We start from the raw sequence: 9821 nt of genomic DNA, 5'->3' as shown, positions 1-9821 counted from the left end.
GATAATTATCCACCCTCTAAACCATACCTGCCCTGTGGGTGTCCTAAACAGTGAAATGGGCAAACTGTACGTGTGTGTGTTCATACACAGTAATCCAATATTGTTGCAAAACATTATCAGAAATATCAAATACAGCATAATCGTTTTTAAAAGAGTATTCAATATTTATAAAAGCAATTATGCATGATTTTTACTTAACATCTGTTTCAGCACAATTTATATTTGTCTTTATTTTCACTTCTAAATGCTTTTTAATCAGGCTGGAGGTGGTTAAGTTCACTGTGCTCTTCTCAAATACTGAAAATGAGAAGAAAAGCAGTAGTGATAGTTTAATTGGTCATTTTGATTGTGTACATAGAAATAACACAGAGAAATGTTGAATACAATAACAGTACATATTATGTGTGGGCAAGCAGCGCCACCTACTGATGGCAGACAGGAATTGCAACGTTACCATTGCCTGAACTGCTCTGTACAAAAGGATTCTTGTGGAGGTGTGGTGCCAGGGGAGACCACCCAAAAATTGAGATAAAATGCCAAAAACCACCCCCTTGTAAAATGAAACCGCTTTCCGTCCTATTATACAAATATCATATTACATTTTAATTCCCTCCATGTGAGATTTTACAAACTGGCCTTGGGTGTATCTGCATGCTGTGTAGAATACGTATGATCTGCTGTACTTTGAGCTCTCCGCTTAATTCAGGGAGAGTTGAACTGTTTTAAAAAAGCTCTAACCTGGGTCTAAATGACAGACGACTCAGAGCTTCCCGCTTTCTAATCTCACTACATCTCCAATCATCTTTACATCTTTTTGTCTGTTATAGTCAGGTGTGTTCTGAGTCATTCACCACACTCTAAAATGTTCACATTCTCTCCCTTCCATAAATCCAAAACAACCAATTCCATCTACAAATCTCATTTCCAGAAAAGTTGGGACACTGCAAAAGTTAAGTTAAAAGAAAAGTGCAATTGATTTAAAACCTATATTTAATTGAAAATAGCATAATGTCAACCTTTCAAATGTTGAAACAGATTCAGTAACTCCATTTACAGTTAAAATTTTAATAATTTATGGATATCCTTATTTTAATGAAAACACATTTCCCAATTGTCATTTTTAATGTTTCATGTTATAACGCAATGGTGTTTTCAAAGTGACAATTCATATATGTATTTCATTTATTCGTTCATTGTCTGAAACCTTTTTTCCACCCTGCTTGTGGAAATGCAAACTGAGCAGATTGCATTTACATATCCATAGACGTCTCCACCTGTGAAAACACATTTCATTCAAAATTCTGAGGCTGTTTCCTAACCATTTGCTGCTCTCCAGTCTGTTTGTGTGCTGGAAACCCCTCTAATGTGTTTATAAAGTCTCAGTGTCTGTAAATGGACAAAAAACAAACAAACAAACAAACAAGGGTCTCAGTCTGGTATGCCAGACCTTCACTTTTTGTTCACGACAGTGGAGGTTTTTAGACAGCGTAGAGGCTGCTAAACTTTGAAAAGCATGAACTAGGATCAGGATATTGCTCTACAGGTTAGTAATATTGAATTCTTTTTGCTCTAGATGAAACTGACTCAAAATTAGGGACCTCACTAAATTCATGGAAATAAACTAAACTAAACAATTTGAGCAACAAATGGGTTTCTCTGGTGTAAAAAAAAAAAAAAAGTAATACTTCAAACACAATGTTCCACCTTAAAAGACGTGAAGCTTATGAATGTAAACAAACCACAGAATATTTTTTTTCACCACAATCGTATACGTTTCCCTTTAACTTGGGTTTATAGCTACTCTTATACTAGCAGACAAGGTAAATATATATATAAAAAAACACATACTTTTACTGTTTGGGGAATAAAACTTAACACTACACAACTATTTACAGGTGAAATTAATGTTGACACAGTTGATAGTAGTGACTTTAGCTTTGAAATAATGTTATGGCATAATGGTATTTGGTTCATGTGTTGAACAAACTTAATTCAGTAATTGGTTTTACAGGTGTCTGTGGAAGGAGCCACCTCCTTCTCTTGTCCTCCATTACTCCATCATCTGTCTCTCCTGGTCTCTACTTGCTCTCTCTCTCATTACTTTCTCTACTCCCTTTCTCTATCTCCTGATTTCCTTTCTCTACTGTCCTCTCAATCTGCCCACTCCTTCCTGTTCTTCCTAAAATAAATGTTTATTAAAGATAAGCACTGTTGTCTGATTTATATTCTTCTTCAGGGTTCAATCTCATGATGTCCTGATGTTTGACTCCTGCGCCCTAGCAACAATTTAAATCACAGTAGCACAGTGTATCTTTCACTGCTTTGTTCTTGATTTCTTTCACCCTCAGCATCATCTCTTCAGTCATCTACCAGGCCTTAGGTTTAACCTCAATAAGCACAGTCATTTTCCCAGTCACCTTTTGTTCCTCATGTATTCACACTTCATGTTTCCATTACTCACAGAGGAATTCCTCTATCAGGAATGTCCACCTCCACATTTAGCCTGGTTCCTGAATCACAGTCTGGAAAAAGATTTACCAGGTTTATGTCTATGTCTCTGTGTATGGACACTTTCAAATGAATGAATTCAGCTACTTCAATATGCACCCAGTGTACCACATAGACACAGCTTAAATAAGTTAGTTTCTTTTGCAAATGTATATTGAATTATTGATTTCTGAGGTCAAACTTGCATGTATGAGCTGAACATTTCAATTCAAACTCTGTATTTGAATATACAGAGACAGAACTCCTTAAAGAGTGAAGCACTTAAATCTACCACAGAAACCATCATCACAGAAATGATGATAAACACCCAGCTGTCATTGCTCCAAATCTGTAAAACTCAGGTGAACGAGTAGATGTCAGCGTTACTCTAGAAGAAAGGCTAACCTGATTTACTGAAGGTGTCAGTAGAGACATGTGATGAATTAGGGTGACCAGACGTCCTCTTTTTGCCAGACATGTCCTCTTTTCGGTACCTAAAAAATGGGTCTGGCCGGGATTCCAAAACTGTCCGGGATTTTGCCGTCCACAGTTTTTCTCCTGTCCCAATTATTAAAATAAGTCCTAATCCCTTTTTTGACGAGTGCACTTCGATGACGTTGTTTTAGGTAAGCAAAATGGGCCCTGCCGGGATCAAGTGTTCAAGGGGTCGGAGCTCAGAGCAGAAAGTGGACACACGTCGCCGCACGCACCTTCTTGTGCTTACATTACTTTCAGCCGAGCTCCACATCACAGTGTTTGGAGCTGCGAACAGAATTGTGTTGAAAGTTATTAAGGCAATTCATCGTAGTCTCATCTTCGTTTGGAAGCGTTTCTGTGTCACACGAGTCTTTCACTTTCTGCTCTATATTTTACAAAACTGAGAGTCGTAACTTCTGTCCCTTTAACGACACAAATACACGGACACACCTGACCACATCTGCGCAGTTTTTCTCTTTAACATTAACTTTAGAAGAAAACATGTCAACTCTCCGGATCATTAAAATCGGAACAGGGGAGAGACTGAATTATAGCTCTCACAAACAGCACTTTTTATCAGCCAGACTTTATAAAATATGAAATATAAGTATTTTTACATAAAGGTCTGGATGCTAGCGATGCTCTGATCATTTATCGAGTCTATATTTCTTCTGGTTGATAAAATGTGGTGCTTGTTTTTAGTAACGTTTAAAAAACACAGTCAAAAAGTAAACAAGTCGCTTCAATACAGGGCTTCAGTTTTGAAGTTTGGTGTGAACAGAAAATAACAGGTTTCAATGATAATAAACTGTCAAGAAATGACAAAACTATTATTTTATTATTTTAGCTTGGGGCCAAATGTTAAATGGAAAGGAATCTGTCCAAAAAGGCATTTGTTTTTTTATCTTGTTAACAAGTATCTGTTTATGTATTAAATTTCGGCAGCAGAGTTGGTTGTGGAAGCATTTGTGATGCCAACCTGCCTCATGTGTCCTCTTTTTTTGAAAACTCATATGTGGTCATGTCAGGGATCATGGGGCGGACTGAGTGAGGCGGACGCTCTTGCTAAAACACAGTGAGTTTAATTGAACAAAAGATATAACAAAACAAAGACCGGCTACAGTGGAAACAACAAGACTAGGATTTTAAACAACTTGGACTTGGAACAGGAAATACACAAAACGACAAAACCAGGAAACAATAACGACCTGACTAGAAGCGGGAGATAAACAACACGACATGACTTGGGAACAAACAAATGTGAAATGTCCAACAAACAGGAGAGACACAAGGGAACTTAAATACAAGACACAGACAAGATACACCTGGACAGATAACGAGGGGGCAGGGTAACAGATGAGACACAGACAAGGAGGCGGAACAAAGGCGGGACTAGGATAACAACAAACAGAGCCATGTGCTGATAGAGCACATGGCCGGAAAAACAGACATGACAAGACGAGGGCGTGACAGATGCCCCCCCTGAATGCGCAACTCCCGGGGCGCGTACACCTAAACCCCCCAGGAGCTGGCACAGGAGAGGGCACGGAAAACAAGACAAACTAGGACAAGACAAGGAACCATTAGGAGACAGGACTCAGGACAAGACAGGAACAGACGTAGGAACTGGGGACAGGATAGGACCGGATATATGAGACGGGACACGGGACATGACAGGAGACTGACAAAGGGGGGCAACAGGAGACTGAACAAGAGACTGGAACGGACTGGACAGGATGGGAGTGGACACATGAGACTTGACTGGAGACTTTGGTTGTATATTAGACAGGAACTGTGACAAGACTGGGGACAGAAGAGTGGACATGGGCAGGTGACAGGACAGGGGACTGGAATGGAGACAAGACAGGTGACTGAACACTGGACGGATACGGGTACTGGACATGAGGCAGGACAGGTGACAGGACTGGGTGCTGGGAATGGACGGGAGCAGAGACTGGTAACGAGACAGGGGACAAGACACTGGACTGGATAGGAACAGAAACATTAGACTGGACACTGGGTGGGTACAGGAACTGGACAGGGGACTGAACTTGATTAACAGGGGACTGGACATGACACAGGACAGAGGGTTGAAATGGGGCCTGGACAGGACTAACAGGGGACTGGACAGGACCTGGCAGGGGAACAGGGACCAAGACGTTTACAGGGACAGACACAAACACAGCGACAGGGACAGGGACAGAGAAAAAGACAGACACAGGTACAGGGACGAGGACAGAGACAGGGACAAGTACAGAGACAGATAGGGGAACCAAAACAACTGGTGGGTGCCCAGGACTGGCAAATATCTGTGGGGGAGTCTGAGGAACCAGCCTGGGCACAGTTCTGGGGGTCGGCCCCGAAGTCCTTGGAGCGGCCGGGGCCACAGTCACAGGGACAGAAGCGGCGGGGGACGCTGCCTTCGCAAGGACAGGAGCGGCTGGAGGCACCGCTTTCACGGGGACAGGAGCAGCGGGTGCCGTATTCACGGTGACATTCTCACTCTCACATATGAGTTTTGACAGTCCAGGTGGGTTAGTGCAGTGTGTAGTGCTGTTGAGATAGCGTCCTCAGTGGATCTGTTGCTACGATAAGCAAATTGGTGTGGGTCCAGCGTAGCGGGCAGGCAGGACTTCAAGTGAGAAAGAACTAGTCTTTCAAAGCACTTGGAAATTATTGGGGTGAGTGCAACAGGTTGAAAGTCATTTAAGTCTGAAGCAGTAGAGTGCTTAGGCACAGGCACAATGGTGGCAGACTTAAAGATGGATGGTACAGCTGCATGGGCAAGCGAAACATTAAAGATGTGAGTGAAGACTGTCGTTTCCACGACTCTTTGATCTCATAGCTATTCTAAAGAAATACGTGAAGACGACCCCCTGGAAGATACAGCAGGCTCTTTATTTATTAAAGCATTGGGGAGCAGTCGCAGAAGCTTCCCGCAGACTCACTCACAACTAATACAAGGAGAAACACAGAGTTTATATAGATAACATTTGAGGTGAGACCATCATGCCCCTCCGATTTTGTTAGTGTTTTCTACCTCAACATAATGCTACCAGGCTGTCTCATATTATTCCACACACCATTCTCTTCACTACAGGGTTCATGACCGAGTCATGAATTCAAGTGTCATTTTATACACAAGACTCTTTTTTTAAAACAAGCATATGTTTTTATATTATTCGTTTGTGACAGTTTTATGACAGTCATATGTCTCTATATTCTTTGTATGTGAGGAAAATCCCATGCCTGACCTAATGTCCCATGCCTGACCTAATGAATAAGTGGATTCATATGTTTTTCACATGCTCAATCTCCATATCTCCATTAAGACACCCGCGAGGTCCACAGCAGAAGCTCTTAGCACACGGCCAGGTAAACCATCAGGGCCAGCTGCCTTTCGTGCACTCACTTTGCTCAGCATGTGACTGACGTCCGAAGTGGAAAGTACAAGTGGGTGGTCGTCTGGTGAAGGATCGTTTATTGAAGATATCTTGTTGCCATGGTCGAACCGAGCGTAGAAGTTGTTCAGATCATCATGGAGTGAAGCACTGTTGATAGATGGAACAGAGCTAGCTAGTTTATAGTCAGTCAAGGTGTGTATTCCCTGCCACATACGCCGAGTGTCAGAGGAGGTAAAGTGCTCCTCAATCCGGCGATTGTAGCAGTGCTTGGCTATACCTATTCCTCTCCTCAGGTTAGCGCTGGCCAAGCTGTATGCTTCCCGGTCTCCTGATCTGAAGGCAGCATCTCTGGCTTTGAGCAGAGAGTGAACCTCTCTGTTCATCCAGGGCTTCTGATTAGGGAATGTTATTATTGTCTTTTGTGATGTCACTCTGTCCACACAGTTGTTGATGTGTTTCAGGACAGAGTCAGTGTAGGTGTCCAAGTGGATGTGTGAGCCTGTGGTGGCTCGGGCAGCATACTCACTCCAGTCGGTGTGCTGGAACTGTTGCTGAAGGAAGGAGTCAGCCCCATCCATCCAGATCTTTACAGTTCTGGTTGAAGGCTTAATCCTCTGCATGACTGGAGTGTAGTTGGGAAGCAGGAACAAAGAAAGATGATCGGAAAGTCCGAGATGGGGGAGGGACACAAGCAGTCAGCTGCAGTAGCTCTGAAAGCGGACCACTTGGAGGGTAAGTATGTTGTCTTGAATGCATCTGCCACGTTTGTATAGTGATCAGTGGCATCCAATAGTGTGTGGCTAAATCCAGTAATGTCCAGTAGAATCCAGCAATGCCCAGTTATCTCAAGTAGTGTTCACTAGTGTCCACTAGTAGTCTGTATGTCCAGCAGGATCTTTTTGTGTCCAGTTATTTGAAGTGTCTAACATTGGATAATACGTGATTGTGTTCATTAGTAGACCATAGTGGCTCTCACAGACAGGGGGAAAAAAAGAAAACACAGAACAGAAGCACTCCCTACGAGGATGTTTTAGCTGATAACAGACATATTCTACACCTTTTCTATAAAATAAAGGAACACTACGTAATATTTTTACCTTACAATTACAGCTTCAAATTCATTTTGATGCTCCACCGAGCTGTAAAATCGAGAACAGAGCCTCTGTTTTTGCTTTTTTTTGTGTTCAGCACTGCAGAGAGTACACTATGTACTCACTCCTTCCCCAGTACAGTGCTGGAAAAAAATGACACTAGGGGGAGACTAAGAAGCCAAAAACCCAGACCGTACCTACTGTTTCTTTAACACAGTTCTGGGGTCTTAATGAAATATGTTACATGCTCTTGTCAAAATGCCACAAAGATCTAACAACACAGAACCTCTTGCAAACTTTATAGATGTTCGCTCTTATTTTACCCGGTCCCAATGTATTTATTTATTTTTGGAGTGTGCTGCAGATATGAAATTTGTTAATGTTTGTAAAATACAGTCAAGTTGATATTTGAAAACACTGGAAATCTGTCAGTTAAATAAAAGTTCAAGACAGTGAACAAATCACAGATTCCTCTTTCGTCTGCACTTCTACATCTAATGTCTTCTACGTGGTCAAAGAAATAAACACAATTTCAAACAACATACAATCCTAATTGACATGTAGTTTGTCTCGCAAAAACTTATGTAATGAATGAAATAAACCTCATTTCCAGAAAAAGTGGTACTTCTTGTAAAATAAATGTGTGATTTGTTCATTCTCTTGAGCTGTATTTAACTAATAACATGATCATAACGCTAACAAGTAAAGAGCACACTGGTAAATGAAAGTCAGACAAGAAACTGAGTTTATAAAGGTTTTATTTAATGCTTTAACCAGGATATTTATTTTTGTTACTGCACATTGGATTATATAAAGAGGATTCATCTACTAACCTAATTAATGACACTATTGTTAGAGTTAAACATGTTTTTGAATAATTTATGCATAGTAATATATAACCTAATAAGTGCTGTTAATCTGCTTGCGATTTCAAAAGTGCTTAAGTATTACTATTATTATTATTATTATTATTATATTGTTTATTTTTTGTTGTTATTAAAATGGAATTTGTCATTTACTTAAAATGCAGAAATATAATCACTTCAAAATACTTTTTGCAAACTAATTTACTACAACCAGCTTTTACATTAAAATTATCTCTAGGTTTACACACTCATTGTCCATTTGAGCAGCTCCACTGACCATATGGGTGCCCATTGTAGTTCTACAACTACAGAATATAATCCACTTGTTGCTCTGCATACTTTTTTGCCCAACTTCACTGGCTGTAAATGTGCATTTTGTAGTTCTACACACACAGACTGTAGTCCTGTTGCTCCACTCCATGTTCTTTAGTGTTTGGGACCTCCCAGTGTAAAACCCCAGAGCAGGTATTACATGTGATGCGTCCTTCTCACTGACTTGGTGGTGCTCTGATAGTAAGTGATGTGCTGGTGGACATAGCAGTGCTGCTGTAGTTTTTAAACCCCACAGGTTGTTGTCCTGCATACCTAGCCATTTTTCAGCCTGTTGGTCAAAGATCAGGATCCCCCCAGGACAGTGTGTGTGGTAATGGTGTGAGTGGCTCAGACACAGCCGTGCTTCTGGGGTTTTTAAAGCCCTCAGTGTCACTGCTGGACTGAGAACAGTTTATTAACCAAAAATACCCACCCAACAGCCTCCCGTGACCAAAAGACCAGAGGATCACTAACACAAACTGTGGACGATGCCTGGGTACATTTTTTGAAAACTCCAGCAGCACTGCTGTGTCTGATCCACTCATACCAGTGAAACACACACTAACACACCACCACCATGTCAATGTCCTTACAGCATTGAGAATAATACCTGCTATGTGGTCATCCTGTGGGGGTCCTGCCCATTGAAGTACAGGGTAAAAGGGGGCTAACAGTATGCAAAGCAAAAGTCTTTCATTGTAAATCTACTAAATCCACCAATAGTCAGTGGAGAAAAAAAATTGACAATGGTTTCTACTAGTTTTGTGAACTACTTACTAGAAGCTACAATTTTATAATACGCTAAAAACATGTTAATTATTAAGTTAGATTTGGCTTCTAATTACTTTAAAGCAGTACAGTAAAATCACTTCCTATTTGGTAGGTCTAGTTTATCAGAGTCTAATGTAGCTTTTTGGTTTTTTACTTATTACTTTTTTTTTAACTTTTTTTTTTCAGAATCCTCAAAAATGAACACGAACAAAGGAGTATTTTAAAAGTAGAGTTAGAGAGTGGAGAGAGAGAGAGAGAGAGAGAGAGAGAGAGAGAGAGATGATGGTGGAAAGGCTGTGACACCTGTAAAAAAAAACAACACACACACATTTTAATAAACATGTCAAATAACAGCTGTGTACATGTAAAATGACTAAATCAGAATAAGAACAGCTGTCACAGAGTAAACTGTA

The sequence above is a fragment of the Hoplias malabaricus genome, chromosome 4, assembly GCF_029633855.1.
Source record: "Hoplias malabaricus isolate fHopMal1 chromosome 4, fHopMal1.hap1, whole genome shotgun sequence".
Lineage (NCBI taxonomy): Eukaryota > Metazoa > Chordata > Actinopteri > Characiformes > Erythrinidae > Hoplias > Hoplias malabaricus.
Note: the sequence above shows the minus strand (reverse complement) of the source record.